The sequence below is a fragment of the Plecotus auritus genome (genome assembly GCF_963455305.1).
Source record: "Plecotus auritus genome assembly, chromosome: 6".
Taxonomy (NCBI): domain Eukaryota; kingdom Metazoa; phylum Chordata; class Mammalia; order Chiroptera; family Vespertilionidae; genus Plecotus; species Plecotus auritus.
The window spans coordinates 156821163-156834577 of NC_137773.1; the positions used below are offsets into that span (position 1 = coordinate 156821163).

General features: G+C 40.7%; 1 protein-coding gene across 1 annotated transcript in view; it reads right to left on the minus strand.

Moving 5' to 3' along the window:
- The window catches only part of LOC308250295 (prothymosin alpha-like), a 154333-nt gene that overhangs the window by 20724 nt on the left and 120194 nt on the right, over positions 1-13415 (minus strand). The window lies entirely within an intron of this gene.

Genomic DNA, 13415 nt, shown 5'->3' on the forward strand with positions numbered 1-13415 from the left:
TAGCCTGTCAACGTCCAGTCAGTCACTCAGTCCTGTCAGTTCTATTTTCTAAGTATTTCTCACGTCCAAACATGGCTATTTTCCATCCCCTAAGCCAGCCTACTACCTAATCTCTTTCTATGAGCTGCGCAGGTACCTACTCTGACCGCTGGCTCCACTCCTTTATGTTCTTCATGGTGACATTTTGACAAAGCAGATATGATTGATTATGAAACTCTTCAATTAAGGCTGCCCACGGCATCTAAGAACGCCTAGGTGTTTGGTCCTGAAAGATCCCCATGATTCCTAGTTCCACCTCTTCTAAATTTTCTTTCGTTTCTTTGGATTCCTCTTGCTGCTTTTGCCCACACTGTGCTGTGCATCAAGAAGGGTGTCCCTCGCCCCCCCCCCCCCACCCCACAGTCCCACTTACCTCTTATGCATGCTGCAGGTGTCATTGTCGAGGTAAATTCTTCCAGAAGCCTTACCTGTCCTCAAAGCTCCATTAAGTACCCTGCTTTGTGCTTCCTTAGTGCCATGCATGTTCCCCTGGGTTACCTTGTGGCACTGACTTTTATCATTCATTGCCTGTTTATTCAAGTTGAATAAGGGTAGGAACTATATCTACCTATTCATAGTTAAATCTTTAGCATCTGTTTAGCAATTTGAAGTTGGTAAATATTCACTGGGACAATAAAGCAATGGATAAACAACCTAAACAAGTGCTTTGAATTTAGGCATTTAATGTATTAAAGTTGTGTTGTTGTTGTTTTTAAACACACATGTAATTAGTGGGGTTATCACATTGTAAGGTATAAAAATGTTAAATCCTTATATCGCACACCTGGAACTGATATAACCAATATAAGATTGTATACTATTTATTTTTTAAATAAAAAGAAATTTTAAGAAAGATAACTAACATTTACACCCTCACCCTAGTCTAAGCCTCACCTCATTCCTTCCTGGTTTAAGTGGAAGAGATTAGAACATCCTTCTCTAGCCAACAACAACTTGTTCTCCAGTATCATCCACCAGACTACCTCTGTTAGTCCTCAGTTTGCTACACCTGGGCAGTGTGACTCCTATGTGCAGATGAATCAAGAAGGAGGGAGCAGAGAGGTTTTTTAATTACTTGAGGCCAGAGGGTATCAAGTGGAAGGTGAGAGCAGGGCTGGATTCATGGGCATGTGACCTGTTTTCACCCACAAGGCCCTGCAGTTAGTTTAATGCTCTGCTCTTGCCATCTTGAAATGCTTAATAATTTCTCTTTGAATTTGTGACTTGTAAGTGAAGTCTGATGAGACAGTGGAACATGCACATGAATATATGAGATACATATGTGTGTCTGTAACTGCCTTTTGCTACCTAATTGCCATACAGTATGCAGGGTGCTCGCTAAATGGCTTCCATGATACACTTACTTTGTACTCGGGGCCATGTGTTCAGAAGGGCTTCACACTTGGTTTAATACTCTGTGGCCTTCTTGTAATTCTTAGCAGTTTTATCTTTGAACTGTGTACTCACTTTGAATCCCATTGAACTTTCATGCTTTTTAGCCTAAAGAAACTATTAAAATCTAATCTGTGATTCTTTATTACCAGACAATTTTAAGAAACTAAAAGTTGACTTTATGGAGCCAATAAAGCCCTTTGGATATTAGCAAAACTTTAAGTGAAATATCATCATTAAAAATGTGCATAAGATTACTATTCTTGCTATATGTGTTTAAAACTAGGCCACATTTAATGAGACTAGGACTTATTTTACAAATGAAATAGTGTTACTGTGAATATCTTTGGTAAAAATGGGGTGACTGTAGAAAGAAAAATTTTATTACAATAGGAAACTATTGTGTACCCATTATCAGATTCTAGTCCTATTTACTGTCTTTGAGGTTTTGTTATCTACCTGCAAACTGGACTGGATCCTGAATTCTTCTAGTTTCCTCTAATAGCTGGCTACAACTCTCCAACCAACATTTCCAAATTTCTCCCACCTTTTAGACTTCGAATGACTAAAACCTGAAGCTATCCTTTTCCCCATACTCTTAACTATCTAAAGGCGGACCACTCAATATAAACTTCAGAGACATCACCACAACGGATCATATATGTGCCTTCTTCATGCCTATGTCTGTGTAGGCCACTCACGGAGTTCACCAGAACACCTTGACATCACCAGACATTCAAACTGCAAACCAGGAAAATTCATCAGATTGAAACTGTCATCATTCTACCACCTAAAGATGCTTCGATCTAAAAAAAAAAAAAAAAAAAAAAAAAAAAAGATTAAAAAATCTATAGGCCAAATGTAAAATTAAAAAAAAAAGATGCTTTGATCTCAAACCTAGAAAATTTCTTGACTGATTGATCTTTACACTCAGAAACTAAGTTTATGATTTGCTCCAACTATTAACCTTTTTTCTCTTGTTTCCACAGAAATACCTCTTATTAAATACCCGAGTGCTCACACCACATAGTTCTATTTAGATGGAAGCTCACCTGCAATACTACCTCTTGAAGGTATGTATGTATAGGAAGAAAACATATATATAGGGTTTGGTACTATTTGTGGTTTCAGGCATCCACTGGGGGGTCTCCCCCGCTCACTTAAAGGGGACTACTATAATTTAAAAAATCCATAGTGGGAGTACACTTAAAACAATTTGAGACATGTAGTAATTAATCATCACAGTAGAAAGTGGTTATTCCCCTTATCTCTTTTCTGAAGTATGTTATTCTCTTCAAATATTGGGAATTACTTAATGCTATGGTGTGAATGGTGTCCCCCCAGCCCCCAAATTCACATGTTAAAATCCTAATGCCCAATGTGATGGTAGTAAGAGGTAGGATGTTTGGGAGGTACTTAGGTCATGAAGGCAGAGTCCTCATGAATGGGATTAACGCTGTTATAAAAGAGACCCCCACAGAGCTCCCTGGTCCCTTCCACCATGTGAGGGCACAGCAAGAAGTCACCACTATGAACCAGGAAGCTCTCAATAAACACTGAATCTGTCAACACTATGGTCCTGGAATTGTCAGCCTCCAGAACTGTGGGAAATAAATTTCTATTGTGTAAGCCACTATGGTATTTTGGTATAGCAGCCTGAATGAACAAACACACATATTAAGAGAAATAATTCATAGCACACTGATAATATTCCATAAGCAAAGAGGAAAAGGTATACATAGGACTTAATCTAGTTGAGAAAACAAGGTACAGATTTGTTACATAACAGAAAGTTATGTAACAATTATTTAATAACCAAGAAAGCTAATGACCTAAGATAATAAGGAAATGAACATTGCCAAGACAGAGTTAGAAAATGAATGTTTCAGGGGGCGGGGGCGAGTTAGAAGGGGTCAATGGGGAAAAAAGGGGAAATCTGTAACACTTTCAACAATAAAGATACATTTTAAAAAGTAAAGTTATTTCACAGAACTTAAAAAAGAAAAGAAAATGAATGTTTCGCCCTGGCAGGCATGCTCAGTGGTTAGAGCATTGGCCTTCACACCAGAGGGTTGCAGGTTCATTTCCTGGTCAGTGGCACCTACCTGGCTTACGGTTTGATCCCGCCCCTAGTCTGGGTATCTCACACATCGGTGTTTCTCTTTATTGCTTCCCCTCTCTCCTCCCTTCCACTCTCTAAAAATCAGTGAAAAAAAATATCCTCACTCCTTGTGTGAGGAAAAAAAAAAAAAGAAAGAAAATGAATGTTGCTAGTTGAGGAAATTGAAGCGGTGGAGTGACTTTAATGAAGATTTTATTCATTCACAGAACAAATGCATTTTTAAAATCTAAGAGACTACTCTTGCCTACCTGATATCTCTTCTTCTCTTTTCCCTTAGTAATAGAATTTCTATATTGTTAAGGTAGCAGTGTGCTCGGTTATAATGAACATTTCGAACCTCCTTTTCACAGGAATGGTTAATGTAAATGGAAGGCCTTGTATAGGGAACTATGTAAATTCCGGGACATATTTTCTTAAGCGTGGAGCTTAAGCAGAGTCTAAGTCCGAAACCAATTATAGTAAAAAAGGTTTTATTTTTCATGCCACATTGTATCATGCTGAACTTATTTGTTTCAGTGTCTGTCTTTCCTAAAAGGCATAAGCTCTAGGAGGACAGGACCCGTGTCTATTTTGCTTTATATGGGATCCCTGAAGAGGCACAAAATAAATATTTGTTGTATGAATGAATGAACAAATAAATGAAGCAATGCCTGTTGAATTTTGTGTTGAGAAGGATTCTGAGTTAGTACTATCTCAAGGGAAATAATGTCCTTGTCAATTTATTGTGACTGTCATAGGTATGCCATAGGGGAGGGAGTACACACATGCCAGAGATGGGTCATTGTCATTAAAGCTTTATGCTATTAACACAGAACATAATGTTATACTATTTTAATGCTGTTTGATTTTATGTGTTGATGTAATGAACTAGTAAACACTTATGTGTAAGTAAAACAGTTAAGAGCATTAAAGGAATAATAAGAATGTTAAACTTGGAATAAAATTAGTTTGTTTAGCTCAATCTCCTTCAAATTATAGATTTTGGAGGTTAAGTGATTTATTGAAGGTCTCACAGTTTCTTGAAGTGATTTCTTGTATTCTCCCCCCACCCCCAACATGTTCCTGCCTCACCTTATTAACCACCTTATCTCACCTAATTTAACTACTCATTACAGAGCTATATGGCCAATTATTCTAGCACAAGCGAGAGATAGAAACAACAGAGTCTGAAGTTTCATTTGCTCTCTTCTTCCAATATCTTCTCACATCATTTTTTATTAATTCAAATTAATTGTAAGTACACAAAGATCAAAACTCTGATATAGCTTTTCATTAAAAAAAACTTTGTGAATCATACACACTCAATTATATATTTTACTTAGAAACTTTCTACATTCATTTCTGTTATACACAATAAACCTTGTGGTTTATTCTTTTGATATTATTTTCTAATTTCTTTTGTGAACAACTTTCTTCAAATAAAGAGAATTTTTCTTGGCCCTATGACTGCTGAAAGACCAGAATGGAAATGTGCACTGAGAGAAGATAAGTTTTGCCTTAAGATGGCACTGTGTGTTAGAGAAAGAAGCAACTTGCAAAGGAGGTACAACAACTAGAATATGATTTCTAGAGTAGTCAAGAGGTGCCCATATAGTTGCAAAACCCCAAACTAATTAATTCTTAGATTTTCTATGGCAGTCCTATTATATTAACACTAGTGGCCCGGTGCATGAAATTCATGCATGGGGAGGGGGAGGGTCCCTCAGCCTGGCCTGTACCCTCTCCAATCTGGGATCCCTCTCACAATTCAGAACCACTGGTTCCTAAGCACTCACCTGCCTGCCTGATGCCCCTAACTACTCTCCTGCCGGCCTATGGCCCTAACTGCTCTCCCCTGCCAGCCTGATCCCCCTAACTGCCTAACTGCTCTCCCCTGCCAGCCTGATCCCCCTAACTGCTCTCCCCGCCTTGTCTGATCCCCCTAACTGCCTATCTGTACTCCTTTCCTGGCCTGGTCCCCCTAATTGCCTATCTGCTCTCCCCTCCTGGCCTAAACCCCCTAAATGCCTATGTGCTCTCCCTTCCTCTCCATGCCTTCAGACCCTGGCACAGGAGTGCTGAGAGCTCTCTGCTGAGGCCCCGCCCCCATCCTGATGCCCCCACTCTGGGCCGGGTGGTGCCATGGGCCTGCGCGCACCTCCGCCAGGGGGCCGCCCCCTGCGGCAGCCTCACGTCCCGGTGGCACAAGTCCCCACTCCCATCCCTGCCCACCAGCTCCTGTGCGCGCACAGCCTGGTCATGACTGTGACACCATTAGGACCAATTAGCATATTACCTCTTTATTATATAGACTAGAGGCCTGGTGCACGAAATTCATACACGGGGGTGTGCGTGTCCCTCAGCCCAGCCTGCACCCTCTCCAATCTGGGACCCTTCGAGGGATGTCCAACTGCCCGGTGGGATTGGGCCTAAATGGGCAGTCGGATATCCCTCTCACAATCCAGGACTGCTGGCTCCCAACCGCTTGCCTGCCTGCCTGCCTGATTGCCCCTAACCGCTTCTGCCTGCCAGCCTGATCACCCCCTAACCACTCCCCTGCCAGCCTGATCGATGCCTAACTGCTCCCCTGCAGGCCTGGTTGCTCCCAGCTGCCCTCCCCTGCCAGCCCAGTCACCCCTAACTGCCCTCCCCTGCCGGCCTGGTCGCTCCTAACTGCCCTCCCCTGCAGGCCTGGTCCCCCCAACTCTTCCCCTGCAGGCCTGGGTCCCCTCCAACTGTCCTCCCCTGCAGGCCTGATCGCCCACAACTGTCCTCCCCTGCCGGTCATCTTGTGGCGGCCATCTTTGACCACATGGGGGCAGCCATCTTGTGTGTTGGGGTGATGGTCAATTTGCATATTACCTCTTTATTATATAGGACTAGTGGCCCGGTGCATGAAATTGTGCATGGTGAGGGAGTGTTCCTCAGCCCGGCCTGCACCCTCTCCAATCTGGGGCCACTTGAAGGATGTCCTACTGCCGGTTTACAGGGATCAGGCCTAAACTGGCAGTCGGACATCCCTCTCACAATCCGGGACTGCTGGCTCCAGCTGCTCACCTGCCTGCCTGCCTGCCTGATTGCCCCTAACCACTCTGCCTGCCGGCCTGCTCGCCCCCAACTGCCCCCCGCCGCCGGCCTACTTGCCCCCAAATGCGCCCCCCGCCAGCCTGATCACCCCCAACTTACCTCCCCTGCTGGTCTGCTCGCCCCCAACTGGCCCCCCTGCTGGTCTGCTTACCCCCAACGGCTCCTGCCGTCCCATCCTGGCCTGATCACCCCCTGGCGACCCAAGGTCCCAGCCCCTCCTTTTTTTCTTTTTCTTTCTTTTTTTTTTTTTCAGCACCTCCTTGACCGGAGGCCAGGGCCGGCTGGAAGCAAGTATCTAGGATTTATTTATCTTCTATAATTGAAACTTCGTAGCCTTGAGTGGAGGCCAGGGCCGGCCAGGGCGGGTGGGAAGCTTGACTTCCTTCATCGCTGGGGGCAACCCAGGCTTCCTGCTTGCTCCAGCTCCGTGGCCGGCTGCCATCTTGGTTGGGTTAATTTGCATACTTGCTCCTGATTGGCTGGTGGGTGTGGCTTGGCATAGCAGAGTGATGGTTAATTTGCATGTTTCTCTTTTATTAGTGTAGATTATATAGGATGGCTAGTTTCAAATGAAATGTATCAGCTTCATGTGCAATGTGTAACAATAGGGAAAAAAAGGAGAATTATTTTCCAGCATTTTTGTGTTTTAAATATTATGTTGCTCAAATAGAAATGCAATGTTTATTTATTTGTATTTATTTATTTATTTATTTATTTAAATATATTTTTATTGATTTCAGAGAGGAAGGGGGACAGAGAGAGAGATAGAAACATCAGTGATGAGAGAGAAACATTGACCAGCTGCTTCCTGCATGCCCCACATTGGGGATCGAGCCCACAACCTGGGCTTGTGCCCTGACCGGGAATCAAACCGTGACCTCCTGGTTCATGGGTCGATGCTCAATCTCTGAGCCACACTGGCTTGGTGAAATGCAGTGTTTATTAATAGCATCAGCTTTTGGTCACGATATAGTATAATGTTGTAATTAAAATAAAAAAATGGTTAACTCTAGATGTAGATCATACCATAATATTGACTTGTTGCAGAACATTACATAGTGAATCATTCCTATTAACAGTGGTCAGCTAACTCTGTCTGACTGGGAGGATGTAAATGTGCACCGAGGAAGTAAGTTTTGCCTTACTGAAGAGACAGATTGGGGTGGTCAGATATTGAAACTTTTTCACTGGGGAACTTGGTAAAGAGCTCTCCATGGGATTGATTGAGGACATGGTGGTATCTCAGTTCAATTCCCCCCTCTGCCTAATCCTGCCTACTTCACTTCCCAGATAGTTGATCCTGAGAGCACTTGCCAGTAAAATTTCTATATGCAACTCTCTTCAGCATCTGCTTTCCAGGGAACCTGATCTAAGAAATTTGCCCTCTGTGAAGGACTGCAAGGAGCCCCCTATATTTTAAATGTCTTGTTTTATAAAGCTAACCTTACCCATGATCTTCTGGAGCACTTTGCTCTCTTGTGACTTCACCATCTTTGCTGCAATAGCTTGCCTGTAAATGACAGGAGTGTATTTCATGTGGGGGCCTTTATCTTTACCCTTGCTTGGGAATTTTTTACTCCAATTCAAATAGTTGCCCACAATTTTCCACATATCATAATTTTCCTAAAAGAAGTTAGTTATTATTAAAGGAAAATATTATTTGGTCCTTTTTTATAGTGGCTTACAAAAAATGGTATTTATGTATTTTATTATTGGAAACAGAATCCAGAGAATACCATAAGGTGAAATGTGTTAGAAACATCAGTTCTTCATTCACATATACAGCAAACCTTCAACACTGTGTAATTTGTTCCAACATTTGTTTCTTCATTCTTCTATAATGCTTTCCATATATCATCCAACAATATTTTCTGACAAAGATATACATTTTAGGTCTCACCACATGCTTTTTGGGGGGTATTATTTCAGCCATTTTAACTGTGACAGAGCAACTATTTCCCCAATGGACGTGGCTGTACTTTTTACATTTGCTTTAAAATCAGAAACCTCAAAAGAAGCTTCTAAATATTTATTACCACATTTCACGACACTTTGTAAAATCCTATATTTAGTGTTGCATGACTTTATCAATCCCTGAAAAATTATAACGGCTTTTCTTCAGGTTTGAGATGCTTAGTTTTAATACATCCTACTATTATTTATGGCAGCATGCTAACATTTGCTACTGCTATTTCTGGCAGTATGGCAAACTATATTACCCAGAAATCTTCCTGTTATAAAATACACCTGCTAGATAAAATGTAAAAGAAATATAATTTTTAAATGTGTAGCTGAGCTAGAAAGCATGTAAGGAAATTCCCAATGGGCTAAAAAAGAAGTATACACTGAAAACCAGAGCCCAACTACACTAGATGGTGTGATAGCTGAGGAGTGGGTTCAGGAACGGGAGATGGAATCTTGTCTCAGTCACAGAGGTTTAGATCTTAGCGCCTACACAGGAATAGGAGAAAATGCTGTGGGATTCCATGAGTTTAAGATTGCACCTGACATCCCCACAGAAAGCTGGGGCCTTTGAAGAGTCACTCTAGCAAAACTATCTAGTCACTGGTACAGGATAGTGTCTGAAGAATATTTGCATGTCTTCCTTTAGATTTTATTTATTTATTTATTTTTTAAAATGTATTTTATTGATTTCTTACAGAGAGGAAGGGAGAGGTATAGAGAGTTAGAAACATCGATGAGAGAGAAACATTGATCAGTCACCTCCTGCACACCTTCTACTGGGGATGTGCACGCAACCAAGGTACATGCCCTTGACCGGAATCGAACCTGGGAACCTTCAGTCTGCAGGCCGACGCTCTATCCACTGAGCCAAACCAGTTAGGGCTTCCTTTAGATTTTAGATAGAAAAATACTTTCTTGAAAATCTATAACTATATCCCTATTGAGTTGGGATTACAATATTTGTATCTGTATGGTTCTGGAAACTTTAAGCCAATAAGTTAACATGAAAGGTGTGAGATTGTGAAAACCCTGGGCATTTGGCAAAGTAAATGTAAAACTTCTTTGGAGGAACTCCCTTAATCCAGAGAGTACAAGATTCCCAGCAGTAGAGTTCTGAAGGGTGCTGAAGAGTTCACAATACAAAATTACAAAGCACAAAGAGAACAATATGCCACCAGTGAGAGTCAGCAAACTCCATAAGCAGCAGTAATATACTATCAAGAACTTTAGGTAAAAGAACTCTGGGTAGTAAAGATAAAAATAAGTGTGCTTAAAATAGTTAAGGATATAATTGGAATAAAAACCATGAAAAAGAAGCAGACACCATGAAAAAGAACAAGAAGACTTGAAAAAAAGAAACAAATACAACTAAATAGAACTTTTAAAAATGGAAAATACAGCCACTGACATTAAAAACTCAGTGGACAGATTCAAAAGTAGCTTTGACCCAGTTAATGACAGAATTAATACACTGGAAAATAGATCTAATTGGAAATTGTGAGGCGGTTACTTTCATTTTGCTTTTGGACATCTGGTGGGTTATTTGAAGTGAAAGCCTGTTTTGAGTTATTCCCTCAGCTCTTGTTCTGCTTTAGAGCACAAATCTCATGCATTTCTGGCTTCTTCCCCTCTCAGTATGTATTGCTATGAGTGGACCATTTTGCCAGAGATAGTCCTACATGTTGCATACTCTAATAACCTAAATTAATCTGCTTGCTTATTGATAAAGGATAATTTTTGATAATATTGAAAGAAGCTGCAGTTTAGATCACTGAGCCAATATTGGTTATCCTGCAGGGAAATAAGAAAACTAGAGATAGGCAAATTAGTCCCGGGTTTAAAAAAAGTGGATAAAGCAGATTTTATAAAATAGATAACCTAAATTTGCTCACTAAAAAGATTCTAAATAAGATAAAGTAATTTTAAACAGTTATATTAAGAAGAATTATAGTAACAATTATATTAAGAAACTCAGGAATTAACCTTGATTCAAAAGAGCAAGTTATTCTATCTATCATCTATCTATCTATCTTATCTATTGTCTATCTAATTTACTGATAGATCAATAGAGTGTTATAGATATAATATACACAAATTCTTCTAGGCAAGTTAGATAAATGTGCATTATGTTAGTCAAGATGCAAGGAATAGAAATTATTTTAGGTATTTTAAGGGGAAAAGAATTTACCATATTTCATCAAAACTTTATCAGTACTAACTGGTTTGGTTCAGTGGATGGAGCGTCGGCCTGCAGATGGAGGGGATCCCGGGTTCGATTCTGGTCAAGGGCATGTACCTCGTTTGGATTGCAGGCTCCTTCCTGGTTCAGGCCCTGGTCAGGACGCATGCAGTAGGCAACCAATCGATGTGTTTCTCTCATATTGATATTTCTCTCTGTCTTTCCCTCTCTCCCTCTCTCTAAAAATCAATGGAAAAATATCCTCGGGTAAGGATTAAAAAACCCCAAAAAACATTATCAACTGTTAGATGCCTTATTATTTCTAAGAAATTCAAAGTGTTACCAAGCTATGCCAAAATGCTTTACTGAATCTTGAGTGAATTGCTTACTTTAGCCTTTTATTGTTTTGAAGTTACTTCATTTATTTTGAGTGATTGATTATTTCTACTGCTTTCGGTTTCATTGTTTGACATGAGATAGGCAATTCTTTTGCACTAATCTCAGTAGCAAAACTGGGAAGCTCTGCTACAAGGTGGGGCTAGCACACCACAACCCATGGGCCAAATCTGTAGGTAAAGTTTTACTGGAGCAGAACCATGCCCTTGTGCTTCTCTATAGTCTATGGCTCCTTTTGTGCTATAACAGCAGAGTTGAGTAGTTATAGCAGAGGTTGTACGACTCCCAAGGAAAGTCTGACCCTTTATAAAAAAAATTTGCCAACTGCTACTATAGGGAAGTATGTAAGAACTACCACTTTCTGATATCATGGCACACTATACCAAGTCTATGTGGAGTAAAAAAAAAATCTTATCCAACAAAAACAATATTATCCAAAAAAATCTTATAAAAAAAAAAAAATCTGCCCTGACCGGTTTGGCTCAGTGGATAGAGCGTCGGCCTGTGGACTAAAGGGTCCCGGGTTCGATTCCGGTCAAGGGCATGTACTTTGGTTGCGGGCACATCCCCAGTAGGGGGTGTGCGGGAGGCAGCTGATCGATGTTTCTCTCTCATTGATGTTTCTAACTCTCTATCCCTGTCCCTTCCTCTCTGTAAAAAATCAATAAAATATATATTAAAAAAAAAAAATCTCTTATCCAACCTGGCCAGGATGAATGTTAGTTGATTAATTGAATCATCCAGCCAGTCAACAAATAAATATAGAGAAACTACCATTCACCAGACAACTTATTTAAGGGGCTTGGAATCAGGTAGTGAACAAATCACTGTTTTTACGGAGTTTATATTCTAGTTGGCTATGGTAGGGCAGGCAGGATAGAGGGCAATAGAGGAGATAGAAAGTAACTGAATTAATATGTGCAACAGATATGTCAGCTCATGATAAGTATGTGTGAAAAATAAAGCAAGGAAGGAAGTGCTGGAGGCAGGGCTTATATGGAAAGCAGGGAAGTCAGGGAAGCCTCACAGAGGAAATGGCGTTGGGAGTGAGGACCCGAAGGAGGTGAGGACAGGGTTTGCAGGTGGAGGGAAAACCCCGCAAAGGCAGTAAGGAGGGGATGTGCAGCATGTTTTGATGAAAAAGTAGGAAGGTGCATGTGTTTACAAGAGAGAAAGAAGTAGAAAATAAGAAGAAATGGGGACGGGATGGTGCAGATGATGGGCCGCATTGCAGTCTTTGGTTTTTCCTGCGAGGGAGAAGCTGTTGGAGACTTTTGAGCAGAGGAGTAATATGAACCTTCTTAACTGGATGCCTCTGCTGCTTTGGTGAGGAAATGGAGCAAGACTAAAAGCCCATTAGATAGGGCTTTGGAGGCAATTAAAGAGCCCTTATAATAATCCGCGTATGAGCTGGTGATTCCTTACCGTCAAGATGGTGATGAAGGTGGTGAAAAGCTATATGCAAACTTTTCATGGTGGAAACCTTTGAATATATTAAAAATTGAGAGAATATAATAAATTCTTCCAACTTCAAAACATGATTAACTTAGGTCTAGTTATTTTTAATCTATAACCCACTCAGTTTTCCCCTACCATTTTATTTTGAAGAAATCCCAAACAATTCTGGATCTATTTTGAAGGTAAAACCAACCGGATTTGCTGTCAGTTTAGATATGGAGTATGAGATTCAAGGGTTATTTCTAGAGTGCCAGGAAGGATGGAGCTGAGACTGAGATGGGAAAGACTAAAAGTGGAAAAGAGCTTTTTTCAGTGGGAGTGAGAGTGGAAACCGGAGTTTGGATTTTTACAGAATAGTTTGAGATGTCTATTAGCTATTCAAGAAATGAGATCTTTACAAGCAGTGGGATATATCATCTATCTATCTATCTATCTATCTATCTACCTATCATCTATCTTTTTCTATATTTATCTATCTCTATATCAAGATATATCCAGACTTTTTAGTGTGGAAATTTGGAGGGGGGCATTCTTTATAATTGGCATCTGCTGACCTCTCCTATTACATTTTGCTCCAATTCTCCATAGGCATTGGGCCCTCTTTTGGCCCTTTGAATGCCAGAAACTTCAAAATGTTGTTGAATACTAGAAACGTGGGGGAGATTAAAAAGGTTGCATCCCATACTCTTAGGTATATCAGCAATATTTGGGGTGGAGCAAGGCATCAGTTCTTTTTTAGAATTTCCAGATGATTCCAATATGCAGCAGAGTTTGGAAATGGACTGCTGTAGCCCCTGG